Consider the following 15,804-nt stretch of genomic DNA (forward strand, 5'->3'; position numbering starts at 1 on the left):
AACAATAGCAAAATACACATTCTTTTTAGGCTCACATAAAATATTCAGCAAGATAAACCACATTCTGGATCACTAAAGATACATTAAGAAATTTTAAAGAATAAAAATTATGCACTGTCTGTTCTTAGACCACAATGGAATTAAACAACAAAAACAAAAAATCAATAACAGAAAGATAACTGGAAAATCCCCAAATATGTGGAGATTAAATAGCACATTTTTAAATGCCATGTGGGTCAAAGAAGAAATCTCAAGGGAAAAATTAAAGTATTTTGATCTAAATGAAAATGAAAATAAAATACCAAAATTTGTGGGATATAGTGAAAGCAGAGCTTAGAGAGAAATTTATATCATTGGATTTGTATATTAGAAAAGAAGAAAGATATAAAATCAATCATTTAGGTTTCCACCTTAGGAAACTAGAAAAAGAAGAACAAATCCAAGTAAATCAAAAGTAAATAATAAAAGACATAGTAAGAATTCGAGCAGAAATCACTGAAATTGAAAACAGGAAATTAAACAAAATCAATGAAACCAAAAGGTTGTTCTTTGAAAGATCAATGAAAACTGATAAGCCTCTGGCTAGGCTAACTAAGAAAAACAAAGAGAAGACAAAAATTACTACTATCAGAAATTAAAAAGGAAGACATTGCTACAAATCTTACAGAAATTAAAAGGATAGTAAAGGAATACTATGAACAACTCTATGCCCACAGATTTGATAACCTGGATTAAATAGACCAATTTCTTGAAAGACACAATCTGCCAAAATTCACACAAGAAGAAATAGATGATCTAAATAGCCTTATATCTATTAAAGAAATTGAATCATTAATTAATAACCTTCTTGAATCAATAGTTAATAACCTTCTAAAATGGAAAGCACAGGTCCATATGGATTAACTGGTGAATACTACCAAACATTTAAGGAAGAAATGATACCAATTCTCTACAATCTCTTTCAGAGAATAGAAGCAGAGGAAATACTTCCTAACTAATTCTGAAGCCACATTACCTAATACCAAAGCCAGAGAAAGACATTACAAGAAAACTACAGATCATTATCTCTTATGAACATAAAGATGCAAAAATTCTTAAAAAACTAGGAATAGAGGAGAACAAAATATTAGGCAAAATAAACTGATCAAGAATAGCTATAAAAAATCTATAGTTGACACCATACTTATTAGTGAGAATATTGAAGCTTTTCCATTAAGATCAGGTACAAGGCAAGGTGTGCCCTGTTACCACTCCTTTTCAACATCATATTAGAAGACCTTGCTAATACAAAAGTCAAGAAAAGGAAATAAAATATATACAGATTAGAAAGGAAGATATAAAATTATCTTTGTGCACAGATAACATGGTCATCAGTGTGGAAAATCTAAAAGAATTGACAAAACCCTCCTGGACTAAAAAAAAATTATAGCAAAGTTGCAGGATATAATGTTAATATACAGAATTCATTGACTTTCCTACATACTATCAGTAACAAATGGAATCTGAAATTAATAACACAGTATCATTTACATTTGCATCAAAAAAGAGAAATACCTAAATATAAATCTAACAAAAAAGGCGTAAGATCTATATGAAGAAACTATAAAACTCTAATGAACAAAATCAAGTAACTAAATAAATGGAGAGAATATTGTACTTTCATGGGTAGGAGGACTCAAAATTGTCAAAAGATTGGTACTTTCTAACTTGATCTACAGATTCATTGCAGTCCCAATCAAATCCCAGCAAATTGTTTTATGAATATCAACTAACTGATTCTAAAGTTTGTAAAGAGAGTCAAAAGACGTGTAATACTCATCACGATATTGAAGGTGCAGAATAAAGTTGGAAGACTTAAGTCACCCAACTTCACAACTTATTATAAAGCTACAGTAATTAAAAGAATGTTGGTATTAGTAAAGGTATAGAGAGATAGATCAATGGAACAGAATAGGAAGACCAGAAATAGACTTCCATAAATATAGTCAATGATCTTTTGCAAATAAGTGAAAGCAATTCAATGAAGCAAAGATAGTCACTTCATCAAATGGTGCTAGAACTGGACATCCACATGCAAGAATTTATGTACGTATATATATGAGTTTAGACAAAAACTTTATACCCTCATAAAAACTCAATATGAATTATAGACCTAAAACACAAAACTATAAAACTCCTGAAAGATAACATAGAAGTAAACCTAAATGACCTTGGGTATGGTGATGTCTTTTAAGTTATGACATCAAAGCCACAATCCATGAAAGAAAGAAATAATCTGGGCTGCATTGAATTTTAAAACTTATCTGGAAAAGACAGTATTAAGAGAATTAGAAAACACGTCATAGCCTGGGAGAAAATATTTACAGAACACAAATCTGATAAAAGTGTGTTATCCAAAAGATACAAAGAACCCTTAAAATTCAATCATAAGAAAACAAGAAACTCCAATAAAAAATACGCCAAAGATCTTAATAGACACTCATCAAAAAAAACCTGTGCAGATAGTGGATTTACAAAAAGATGTTCCACATCATATGTCATCAGGGAAATCGAGTTGAGACAACAATGACATACTGGTACACAAGTATTAAAATGGCCCAAACCCGGAAGACTGAAAACACCAGATGCCGGTGAGGATGTGGAACAGTGGAGCTCTTATTCATTGCTGGTGGAACTGCAAAATGGTATAGTCATTTTGAAAGGCAGTCCCGCAGTATTTTTACAAATCTAAACCTACTCTCACCATGTGATTTGGCTACTGCATTCCTTAGTGTTTACTCAAAGGAGTTGAAAACATCTACACAAAAACCTGCATGATGATGTTGATGGCAGCTTTATTCATAATTGTGAAAACTTGGAAAGAACCAAGGTGTCCTTCAGTAAATGAATGGATAAACAAACTGATATATCCGGCAATAGACAATTATTCAGCTGAAGTGAAATGACCTATCAAGCCATGAAAAAACATGGAGGAACCTTAAATGCATATTGCTAAGTGCAAGAAACCCATCTGAAAAGACTATGTATTGTATGACTCCAACTATATGACATTATATAAAAGGCAAAACTGTGGAATCCATAAAAATACCAGTGATTTCTGGGGATGAGGTGGGATGGGGGAGGGAAAGAGTTGAACAGGTGGAGCACAGAGAATTTTTGGAGCAGTGAAAATACTCTGAATGATATTATAATGAAGGTTGTATGTCTTTATACATTTGTCCAAACTCAGAATGTACAATACCAAGAATAAACCCTAAGGTAAACTATGTACTTTGGGTTACTATGATATGTCAATGTAGTTTCATTCTTGGTAAAAAAAAAAAAATGTACCATTCTGGTGAGTGATGTTGATAATGGGAGTGTCTGTGTATAGGTGGGGATGAGGGTATATGGGAAATTTCGGTACCTCCCTCTCAATTTTGTTGTACACCTAAAAGTGCTCTAAAAAATAAAGGCTTAATAAAAAAATTAAAATATACCTAAATTAAAGAAATATTACACATTTACTTGAAACCTTAAGGTTACCGATATTCACCCAATATTATTATACAATTAATGAAAAATGAATATAGTCTTCTGTTTATCTTTTTCTCTTTTAATAAAGTATCTGTGAGATATAAATGGTCCTGGCATAAGGATTGTGTCTTGTTTTCTGTACAGTGGGAAGTTCTGTCATATTCCAAGAAATGGAAATGTTTTAATTTGCATCATTTTCTAATTTATAAGCATATATAAATGTAGAATAAATAGAGATGAGTTTTTCAAGTTCATAAATACATGTATATGCTAAATTATGGATTTAACTGATACATTAATTTAAAAGTCTCCTGAATGTCAGGCACTGTGCTTTGTACTGGGCGTATGAAGATGGAGACTCTGCCTATTTGAGGGAGGGACATATAAATACACAATTAAAGAGTAAGTTATTGTGCCATGCACTCCCAACTCTACCTAGAGTGGTGTGTCAAAAAACACAGAAGACAGAAACCAACACGCTTTTGTTGAGACATGAATGGGCAGTGGGTGTTTGCTGGGCAAGAGAGAGGCACACAGGGGCGTCTGGGTGGCTCAGTCCGTTAAACGTCCGACTTTGGATCAGGTCATGATCTCACGGTTCATGGGTTCGAGCCCCAATTCAGGGTCTGTGCCGGCAGCTCGGAGCCTGGAGCCTGCTTTGGATTCTGTGTCTCCCTCTCTCTCTCTGCTCTTCCCCTGCTTGCGCTGTCTCCCTATCTCTCTCCCTCAAAAATAAGTAAACATTAAAAAAAAAAAAGAGTCTCACAGAGGGCACAGTTCTGTGTAACCCTGTATGTTTAGGTGGACACATGTGTCCTGGGAATATCGAGTTGGTTGTGTGTATGTGTGTATATTTGGAGTCCTGCAGACTTAGGAAAGGCGTGGGAAATGACTGTGAATCTGAAAAGTACAATGAGGATGAGGTATGAGGATCAGTGTGGACAGCTAAGCAAGGCTAGATGCTGAATAACTTTGCATGGTAGGAGGTGATGGCAAACTGCTGAAGGACACGAAGACAACAATGGATTGTAGTTTTGAACAATTGCTCTGGGGTGAATGGTGGGTTAAATGGAGAGGCGTAAGATAGGGGCAGGGAGATAGAGATGATTACAGTAAGGACATTTTCCAGAATACTTATACAAACATTATATAAATAACAATCTTACATGTTCAATAATTTATGCATAGATCATGAGCATGATTCTGAGTTTAGATGTAGATTTATAGTTTAGATGTAGATTTTCCAAGATCTCCCATCCCCGGCTCTTACCTTATGTGTAAATTTCTTTTCAGAACTGCTTCAGTGCTAAACCTTTTGGGGGCTGCAGCTCTGGGAATGTATTTTGGCCTTATCGTATGAGATCACCACTTGAAGGAAAGAGTTACAAACTTGCTTCTAAAGATATAGATGGTTTTGCCATCAAATAAAGAATGTGTTATTTAAAAAAAAAACAGATTTCTTCCAACTCTAGAAAGGCTGTGGTTCTTAATTATTTCAGCAGTGACTTTCCATTTGCCTTAAGTCACAAAAACAAGTTAGCATGTGAATCCAAGGAGTGAAGGAGCTCCACAGTTGTTCAAAATATGCCAGGAGGGTTTGACACACACAGTACTAAGGCTACACATCCATGTTCTCAGAGCTACTTTAAGGGAAGTTTGTAGGATGATTATCATTATGTGAATACCCAGTACACTATTGCCTGCCGCCTCCTCCTAGAAACACATTTCCCGTGGGTGTATGACAAATCTGGTTGAACAGATAAAGTGCGGTTTTGCTATTTCAGGCCTGGTTACATCCTAACTGCAATTACATCACAGGTTGAATTCTGTCTTCATAAACATATAGTCACCACCCCCCCCCCCCCACTTTGTTGTATCATGGCACTTCTCTATTAAATCTTATTTTTCCATTGTTGGTATAAAAATGGAATCCCACTGTAGCATATTTTGACAGTCAATGTTTGTGCTTCAAGTGGATTTAGAAATTTTTCACATGAGTAGATCCCGGTCCAAATATATTCAATTGATACTTTATTTTTGGAGTATATTGTTAGTTTATTTCGTGTTTAACTACACATTATCAGAGTGTTAACATTTCTTGTTCAAGGTTTTTGACACTCGTCTTTAAAACATGCTGTTTAATACAGACATCATACTTAATGAGGGGAAACATACTGTTCCTTGAATAGCCTTGACACTGTGCCAAATCATAAAGATATCATATCTAATGATGAATTCTTTGCTCAATAGATTGTATATTTCCATAGAATAGACTTATTAAAAATAGAATATTCATGATTTTAAGTCATTCTTGAGAAGTCCTTGAGCAACTTAGTTGATATTTTGACCTAGGTTTTCCTATTTCAAAAACACGTTAAAAATTTTTAATCTAAAGTTGATGATGTTGCTTAAAGTTGATGAAGTTGTCAATTGTGGAACAAATGAATTTTTTTCTTTATAAAAATTTTATTGAAAATCTAAGTAGTTATGCTTTTAAAGAATTAATAACATTTCACTTAAGAGTGGTCCAAGACTGAATTATTTTTGTTCCATAGAAGCAGTTCAGATTATGCCTGCTGATTTCTCATTTTAACCATGGATATTACTTAATTTTTGTTAACCTATTTTCTTTCCCTGATGGAATTTTTCTTCCGTGCTTTTTAGATGACCTCTGACTTACTATCTTCCACTGTCACCAACTTCTTTGTTAATTTTATTTTCTTCAGCTTCACAATATAGTTCTTATCTTTTTAGATTTTTTTTTAAAGTTTATTTATTTGAGAGAGAGAGAGTGTGTGAGTGGGGAGAGGGGCAAAGGGAGAGGGAAAGAAATAATCCCAAGCAGGCTCTGCTGACAGTGCAGAGCCTGACGTGGGGCTGGATCCTACAACCATGTGATCATATCCTGAGCTGAAATCAAGAGTTGGACACTTAACTGACGGAGCCACCCAGGCACCTCTAGATTTTTCTCAGGAGTTTTTACTCTCTTATCTAAGAGACAGCAGCTTTGTCCTCTTTTCCCCTCTCCATGGCTCTTCAGGCATATTTTTCAGAAACCTGACAACTCTGACTTTAGAGTAGTCATATGCATGGTGAAGGAGATCATAAAAATTGACATAAGCTGATCTCTGTACTGCTGGAAACTCCACATTTGTTTCCCTTTGCACAGAGGACAAAATCTACATTTTTGCCCTTGTGCTATGAGCCCTCCTGAGACCTGTCCCTTCCCAGTTCTCACCTTCCATCCTACCCTTGTCTCTTCTTCTGTGTTCCAGCTACACTGGCCTTTATGCAGTCTTCCAAATTATGAGAATATATGAGAATATAATGAAACTTGTGAGAATCGTGTTTTATAAATTTTATCATTAAGGTAAATTACTGGAACTTGATTTTATTGAAATTGAAAATATGTGAGAATCAAAAATTTTAATTCAAAAAGTACAGTACCAGCTTACCCTCAAAACAACTGTTTATGTAGAAGAGCAAAGAGTATTTGTTCCCAAAAATGTACAGATGCTCTTTCATATGTTTTGATCTTGGGCACGAAACAGGTTGTTTAAAACAGTGCACATGCTGGACCCCATTTTAAAGAAAAAACTTTCAATACACATAGTAAATATAAAACACAGAAACAAGCAGTCTGTCATGAAACATACACCGAAGTGTTAAGAGTGGAATTTGAGATAATTTTTCCTTCTATCTGTATTTTGTAATTCTTTCCCAATTACGATAAATCATTTTGCGTAATTCAAAGTCTAGTTTAAAAGTGGTGTTATTACCCAACTTTTGCCTTGTTTGGGTATTACAGCCTTGATTGTAGTGGTGACATAGGAAACGCTGGTTCCAGGTATACATGGTAAACAGTGCTACGTGGGTAGGCCTTCAACTTCTTTCTAGAACCAAGTAGTTTTTTGTGTGTGTGGTGAGAGTAGAGAACTGAGTTTGTCATTAAGCTGAGAATTATGTACATTTTGCTCTACACATGAATATATAACAGAGTGTGAATGATCTAGTATATTTGCATGACAATTTCTTTAAAAAATTTTTTAAGTTTATTTATTTATTTTTGAGAGAGACAAAGACAGATAGTGTGCATGGGGGAGGGGCAGAGAGAGGGGGGCAGAGAATCCCAAGCCGGCTCTGTGCTGTCTGCGTGGAGCCCAATGTGGGGCTCAAACTCACGAACCATGAGATCATGAGCTGAGCTGAAACCAAGAACTGGACGCTTAACTGACTGACCCAGTGCCCCTGGATATATTATTTCACTGAAAACTGGTCAAAACCCTTCATTGTGCAGGCTTGCAGGCCTGTTTTTCTGGTTGTGTTCTTTTCATCTAGGTTGTAGGATCCTCTTTCATCCCATAGCAGATTTTGTTTTGGGTTTTTTTTCTGCTGCATTTTATCAGGGCCTTGAGTTTCTCTGGTGTATTTCTCAGTATTCCCTATAAGCATATTCATTTTGGAGGTTTGCCTTTCTTACCATATGCTGTGCTCATAATGCTATTTGATGTATGTGTTATCTCCTAATTTTGCTTTTATCTTTCTGTTCAACCAAATAGTTTTGTTTATCTGGGTGTGTGGTCCTGTGTGTATTCTGTCTGCCATCTCCATACTGGTAGGAACAGTGTCCTATACACCCATGAGAGGAATATTTTACACTTTGTGTGTGTGGATAGTTGTTCATGTTTGAGGTCCAAGCCAAAATGATGTTCCAACTGTCCAATGTCTCAGAACCACTGCATGTCTCCCAGGCAGAGATACCTTAGCAATATTTGCTATCTAATCAGGGGGATGTTACATAGCAAATAAGTTTCATATATACAATGCAACCATTTTAATTTTTTTAAGTTTATTTATTTTTGAGAGAGAACACAAGCAGGGGAGGTGGAGAGAGAGAGAGAGAGAGAGAGAGAGAGAGAGAGAGAGAGACAGACAGATTCCAAAGCAGGATCCAGGTTCCGAGCTGTTAGCGCAAAGCCCAAAGTGGGGCTCAAAACCACAAACCACAAGATCATGACCTGAGCCAAAGTTGGACGCTTAACTGACTGAGTCACGCAAGTGCCCCACAATGCAACCATTTTAGATAGTAGAGAAGTTGGTGTCATTCTTTATTCAATATTTAGGAGAGCTTCAGGAGGTTTTGTTTTATAAATATGCAAGAAATCCTCTCAAAGAACGTGAAAAGATTTAGTAAACTGGGATAATATTTGCAACATATGAAGTTTAGTGCACCTTATTGCCTTCATCACACTGCCTTATATACTTTGTAAAGCAGGAAGAAAACCCAAGTGGCTCAAATATGAAAGACTGAAGTGCCACTTGGCTGTTTCCTAAAGATCTAAGCCACTTCAGCCTTCTGATGTGAATGAAGTAGTACTTTAGCCTGGTTTTCCAACTAGTTGTTAGTTCAATTTCTTGACTGAAGTGACAATTTTAGGTGAATTATGATATATAGGACCTGTGATATATGCCACTGAGGATAGATTTGTTTTATGTCTCTGGAATTGTTTTTTATGGATGCAATTTACATATTTTAAACCCCCTATAATTTTCATGTTTCAGCTGACTATATAGTTAAGATTATATATTTCTTGATTGTGAAACAATTACAGTGGTTTCAGATGCGTATGTTTTTCCCTCAAGTTTAGATCTCTATACTATAGTGAGGCTAATTTAGTTCCTTTCAATAAAATATTTTAAGGTCCTTTTATTAAAGCAGGAATTAGAATAATTATCATTATTTATAAAATACTGCTTAATATAAAAGCAACTCCAAGGAAATTATAATCACTCTGTAAAATTGAAAGTAGAAAGCACTTAAAAATTCATGAGTATAAAATAAAATATGCGTCAATAAAAATTGTGTGCAGAGCCAACTTGTATTTTAGAATAGAACTTGGAAGGCTGTGCTTGCATGGAAACAATTTTCCAAACTGGAAAATTCTAATTTAAAAGAATAGCCCCCAAATCATGGTAAATATATTTCCTGTAATGAATCAATAAATGTCTAGTGAGGATCAATGGTGTGCTCAGTACTATGCTTTTAGTTTGCCATTCGCCTATGGAGGTGAGTCCTTCCAACTTGAGGTGGTAGGTGCATTGTAAAGTACAATTCATGGGGCCCAAGATGTGGCACACAGTTAAGGCTTATCATAGTGATGACGGGTAGTGTTTCTCAACAGGATCCCTATTGGCATTTTGGGTGTGGTTATCCTTTGTCATGTAGGATTTTAACATTAAGCCTGACCTGTACAACTTCACAATGATCAGAACATCCAAAATGGCGCCTGGAAAGCATTTCTGGGTGATACAGCCCCCAGTTGAGATCTGCTGGCACAGAACAGGGGCTGACAGACTTTTTCTGTGAAGAGGCAGATACTAAATATTTTCAGTTTTGTGGGCTATACTCTCTCTGTTACAACTACTCAACTCTGCTGTTGTAGCAGGAAAGCAACCACAGACAATACAAGAAAAGTGTGGCTGTGTTCCAGTAAAACTTCACTTAAAAAGTAGCTGGTGGGCAGATTTAGCTTGCAGGTTATAATTTGCCAATCCCTTCGTATGTATCACAAGCCCACCGATTTCAACACAAGGAATGCTATTTGAGAACACTCAGTAGTATTTTATCAGTTGGAAGGATTTTGGCTGCAAATATGAAATCATATCTACTATTTCTAAAGACAGGATGGTTTCACTCTTGGTTAATTAAATGTATTATTGTCATAAAAGACCAAAGTACCCTCCTTTTTTCTACTCTGTTATCCTCAGCTGTTGCCATGGTCTCCCCTCATTGTCACAAATGGATGCCAGAATGTTACATGTAGTTACAGTAGTGCACAAGGAAGAATAACATATCTGCCTACTCTCTAGGAAAATCTTTCCCAGAAGTCCCCAGCTCACTTGCTGTCAGATCTCATTTGGGGACAAACCCAAACTTGAACTAAAAAATAGCAAAGTGGAAATTCCAGTGATGTGGAATTCCACATAATTGCCATGGAATACTTAGAAGTCTCTTCCCTGGGCTGGAAAAAGATTCTGGCCCTAACACAAACCTATGGATACACAATATTTGAATGAATTGAGTTTGTGTTTAAGAGAAAGAGCAGTAAGTTTTGAGGATTAGTGGAGGAAGATGTATGTGAGATGCCATATTTTCCATATTAATTATCTTATATTTTAAATAGAATTCTGTCTTGAGTGTTACTTGAGGCCTTTTGTTTCCCTCTGTTTTCCATTTAGTCAAAGGAGCATTTTATGTATGCCTGTCTTTGGTCAGATTAGAGGGAGGAGTTTGGATCAAGGTTCACTGGTGGCAGATAATTTGTCTCCAGTATTGAAGAGCCAAGGCATGTAGAGCCATGCCTTCCTGTTGTGAGATCAGCAATACCACCAGTGTGCAAAAGACAGTATTTCAATTTATTTAACAGAGCTTACTTGGTAGTCCTTAAGGACCTCCTTACTTAAATAAGCCCCCCAATTATCATATATATTTAGTATATTATGTGGTTTGTATTATAAGGACTGAAAATAATTTGTTGAAACACATGCTCATGGAAATGTTATAATTATTTATTTTAGTGCTAAAGGGAATACAGAAGACCATCTGGTTCTTTCAGGCTTGTAAAGGTGCTGCCTTACAATTTCAGATGAAGCAGGTGATTTGCCAAGAGAATCATTTGGGTGGCTGGAAAGTAAAGATATAACTAGAAACTGTTTTTCTCACTTCGTGTGCTGTGTTCCCTGCATTACATCATGGCATTCCTGCAGCAAAGTGCCAGCTTAAAAGACCTTATGCTTGTCAGTAAAAATGGCTCTAATTCAAGTTCTGATTTTTTTTTTTTCTTGGAGCTCTTCCTGAATTTTGAGCTCTTTAACTTGTCAGTACAGGGGTTGAACAAATACCTTTAGATGCACTTATATTTACTTTAGTGACTTTTGAAGAATGACACTGAAATATCTTATAGGTAAATTTATTCAGGAGACCTTGTTTAGTATCTGCTGGGAAGCACTTGCCTTTTTTACGCCAATTGTTTACTTATGTGTATATTAAAAAAATTAAATTCACAGTCCTTGCCTCAAGGATCTCGACATTCTACTATTAAAGAGACAAATGAATGAATAATTAAAATACAATGTGATTCCTAGCACAGTAGAGGGAAGCAAATGTGCTCTGAGAGCAAGTGTGGTCTGAGTGGGTCAACAAATGAAGCCCGAGCTGAGTTTCAAAGGATAACTGAGAGTAAATCAACTTAAAACAGGGAAGAAGGTTTTTGGAGATGGAGTAACATGGGCAAAAGATTAGAGGTGTCAGAAAATATGGAATGTTTGGAGAATCGCTAGCAGTCACTAAATCTAGAGTTCACAAAGACTGAAAATGTAAGGTGGATGAATGCTGAGTAATAAGTCTATACTGGAGGACAGTAAATATAATTGGAACTTTATCCTTAGGCGAAGGGAGTCATCAGAGGCTTTTGAGCACAAACATGATGTAATTTATATTTTGGAAAAACCACTAAGGCTGCAGAATAGAGGAGGGAGTAGAGGAGGTTAAGATTGAGGCCAACATGACAGTCAAGAAGTTGTTTCAATAACCCTAAAGAAGAAATGATGACAACCTTGGTGAGAGCACTGATGATTTGAGGTAGGAGGTAAAAGAAAGGAAAGGAATAAAGAATGACTTCTCCATTTCTGACAAGGGAGATTGATAGTGGTTCTGTTCATTGACATATGACTATAGAAGCATAAAATTACCAATTTTGGGGTAAAGAGGATGAGTTCATGTTGGAGTGTTTGGAAACCTAGTAAATGATGGCATATAGGAGGCTAGAACTCAGGCAGAAATCCTGAGCTAGAGAAATAGATTTGGGAGTTTTCAGCATCATATAAGCCACTGACACGATTGAAGCCCACCTAGACACTATGCATAGAAGAGGGAGAGACTAAGGACAAGATGCCAAGAGAGTGGAGGAAGAGCAGGGGAGAGTGGTGTCCTTTAAGCCAAGAGAATAATAGTATTACTGTCAAATACTGCTTAGAGGTCAAATAAGGAAAGAACTGAGAAAGGGTCACTGAATTTTTGAGGTGATATGTTTATTTTTATGATAAGAAATATAATTTTATGATAAGAAATATCATTAGATACATTGAAATATATATGTATATACATATACATACACATGCATATGTAGTGAAATATATATATATATATATATATATATATATATATGTATGTATAAATTAAGAATTGCCCTAAATCCTATCACCCAGCATAACTACCGCTAAAATTTTGATGTGTATCTTTCTACTTTTTCTGTATGCAAATATATTCTCCAAAATCAGATATGTCTATATATAACAAAATGAGTTCCTACTATAAAAATATGAAGCACTGCATGAATTTGCTTATTATTCTTGCCCAGAGACCATGATAATCTTCTCCACTTCTTTCCAATTTTAGTATATAAGCTGGAGAAGCACATGGTGTCCATTGAATTAAGCAACTAGAAGATCATTTGTAACTGTGCAAGGCTAATTTCAGTGGAATGGTGAGGGCAGTAGCCAGATTGTTGTGGGATGGGGAATAGGTGGGTAGTGAGAAAGTAGAAAAAGGATCATAGACCATCCTTTACAGAAGTCAGTATGTAAGGGGACAGGAAGCATAAAATGGCAACAGAGGAGTATGATGGGGGTTTTTATTTGTTTGTTTTCTGGTTTGAAAGGGGTTTGATTTAGTTTTTTACTTGGACAAGACTTTCCACTGACTTGAAGGAACCAGAAGAGGGGGATAAATTAAGGATATTAAGAAGAGGTTGTGATTGCAGGGGTGAAGCCTTAGGAGGCAGGAAAAGATGAGTTGTGGGAAAGAGGAAACAAACCCCATCTTACAATAAGGCAATTGGGAAGGAGGTGAGAGTGGAAAAAGATGTTGAATAGCTTGCAGATGGTTGCCTGAGGTGATTCTGGTCACCTCAGAATGAAATGGCTGATACTCATCTGTATTCAGTTATTTGATGAAGACTTTTGGAATATGCATGAAACAAAGAAGTGCCATATTGGATCAGATCCACAGTGACCTGTTCACTTATGTCCTGAGAGTGGTACCAAGAGATGCATGTTAGAAATGTCTAGTTTTCTCTGACAAATTAAAAGAGCAGGAACGTTCCCAAAATGCTTTAGTTACTTTACATGATCCATTTGGGATTTATTATCCATATATTTCTGTGAAGCTACTTGAAGCCATCTATTTTCTTAACTTGCCTGCCCCCTGAGACTTACTACCTGCAAAGTAAAGTATTTAACCTAGGGAAGTTGAACTGCATGTTGGGAAAAAACACAGATTTGGGGAACAGATCTTGGTTAAATTCCATTAACCTTGGAAAAATGACTTAACATCTTGTGCTGTAGTTCCCTTATCTGCAAAATTGGGATGTGATCTTACTGACCTTACAGAAATGAGAGGATAGCATTAGGTGGTATATATGAAGCGCCTAATAACTGCGCAGAGTGAGTGCTCATTGTGTACTGGTGACCTGACACATCTTGTCTCTCCCAGTGATCAAGGGCTCCAGTGCAGTCCAGCACACAAGGATTTGATGAGAGGAACATAAAATGATAAATACTGATAATAGACTGTAGCCAGTGGCCAGGAGTTTTCAATGAAATCTTTGTTGTGAAATTATGAATTAAATGGGAAGGATTACTACCTTGAAATGTATGGATTTAACAGAACTTCATATGCATTTCCGTAATGCCATTTTACATTTTATTTTTGTATTTACCAAAGCATATCACCTGACGTGGTGTTTTGGCTCATACGCACATAGTTAAATGCCGCTGATGACCAGAAGGAAACCTGGTTTATTGTTTTTGTTTTTCACGTATGGTTTTCTTTATCAACAAATGTAATAAGGTGATTTATCAGGGGGAATATAGGCTCAGTATCACAGGTGCTCAAATATCAATCCTTGCAAAAAAACCTTCTAAGCAAATATAATTGCTGTAATGTGTTATGGCTTTTCAAGATTAGCAATTCAAAGAAACGGGCAAGGATAACAATACAGTGAATTCGCTCCCATTTACTACTGTAGCTGCTACTGGATGCACAACAGGGCCTGTTGACCTTAGACCTGGAGAATAAGCCACTTCATCTTGGGGGACTGAAAGAGGCAAGGGTGGGAGGCTTCAGTCATTTCTGTCTGAGCTTCTGTGACTTAATTCCTTATTAACTCACCAGCACATGTACGGTTTTAACTTTGATTTTTAAAATAAAATATAGTAACTCACTAGAGCTTGCTTTAAAAAATACAAATCCTTAAGTACTACTTAAGTATTTTTAAAGTTTATTTATTTATTTTAAGAGAGAGACAGAGAGAAAGAGAGAGAGTGGGGAAGGGGCAGAGAGAGGGGGAGAGAGAGAATCCTGAGCAGGCTCTGCATTGCCAGCGCAGAGCCCAGTGCAGGTCTGGAACTCACAACCATGAGATAGTGAACTGAGCTGAAACCAAGAGCCCAATGCTTAACCAACTGAGCCAGCCAGGCGCCCCACTAAGTATTCTAAAATCACTTAACAATTTAAAATGCCTCTTATCTAAATATCTGCATTTATTTTTTTATATTGTATCTTAATATTATGATTACTCTGTTTTCTTTATTTTCTCCTTGGGTTACTGGAATGCTTTTTCATAATCTGATTCATTTTTGTTTCTAGCACTTTTCTGGCAGCAAATCTAAAGGGGATTCTTTCCCCATTTTTCTGTTGCAAAAACTACTCAATATTGCTCCATCGACATATGCAACATTTGGAGGTGCTGTCGGTTACTTCTCTTTCAACTGATCTAAGTGTCCTGTGGATGTGGGAGTATCATGGCCTTACAGATGCTCATTTTTAGCTGAACTCCTCTCTGAGCAGTCCTTTCTTGATGAATGTTTTCTGTTTTTACAGTCTATGAGGCAGAGCAATTCTTGGCTCACCAATGAGCCTTAAGCAAGTCTGAAACACCTTGGTGTTTCCCAAAGCACCTGTCTGGGCCTTGGACATACTACGTGGTTAGTCCACATGCGGTGAATGAGTGAACGGTTGGATGGATAAACGATTGAAAGAAGGATGGACATGCAGGATTTAACTTCTTTCTAGAATTTTGAAGGCATTCTGAGAAATGAAAACCACTTTTTGTTTAGTCTTTCAGATAAGTGACATCTAAAGTGGTGTTCTCAGTTGAAAACCCCTACATTAGAGCCTTAGTATTGCATTTTAACTATAGTCATCTTTTGTGTGTGTGTGTGTGTGTG

At 36.3% G+C, this 15,804-nt stretch overlaps 1 protein-coding gene and 1 non-coding gene across 5 annotated transcripts in view; one reads left to right on the forward strand and one right to left on the reverse strand.

The window, feature by feature from the left end:
• Positions 1-15,804, forward strand: part of CTNNA2 (catenin alpha 2) — a 1,092,768-nt gene that overhangs the window by 113,004 nt on the left and 963,960 nt on the right. The window lies entirely within an intron of this gene.
• Positions 12,891-12,993, reverse strand: LOC113603331 (U6 spliceosomal RNA). The gene has a single exon (XR_003424911.1). It is a non-coding gene; the product is annotated as a U6 spliceosomal RNA (small nuclear RNA).

This window comes from Acinonyx jubatus, chromosome A3 (genome assembly GCF_027475565.1).
Source record: "Acinonyx jubatus isolate Ajub_Pintada_27869175 chromosome A3, VMU_Ajub_asm_v1.0, whole genome shotgun sequence".
NCBI classification, from domain to species: Eukaryota; Metazoa; Chordata; class Mammalia; order Carnivora; family Felidae; genus Acinonyx; species Acinonyx jubatus.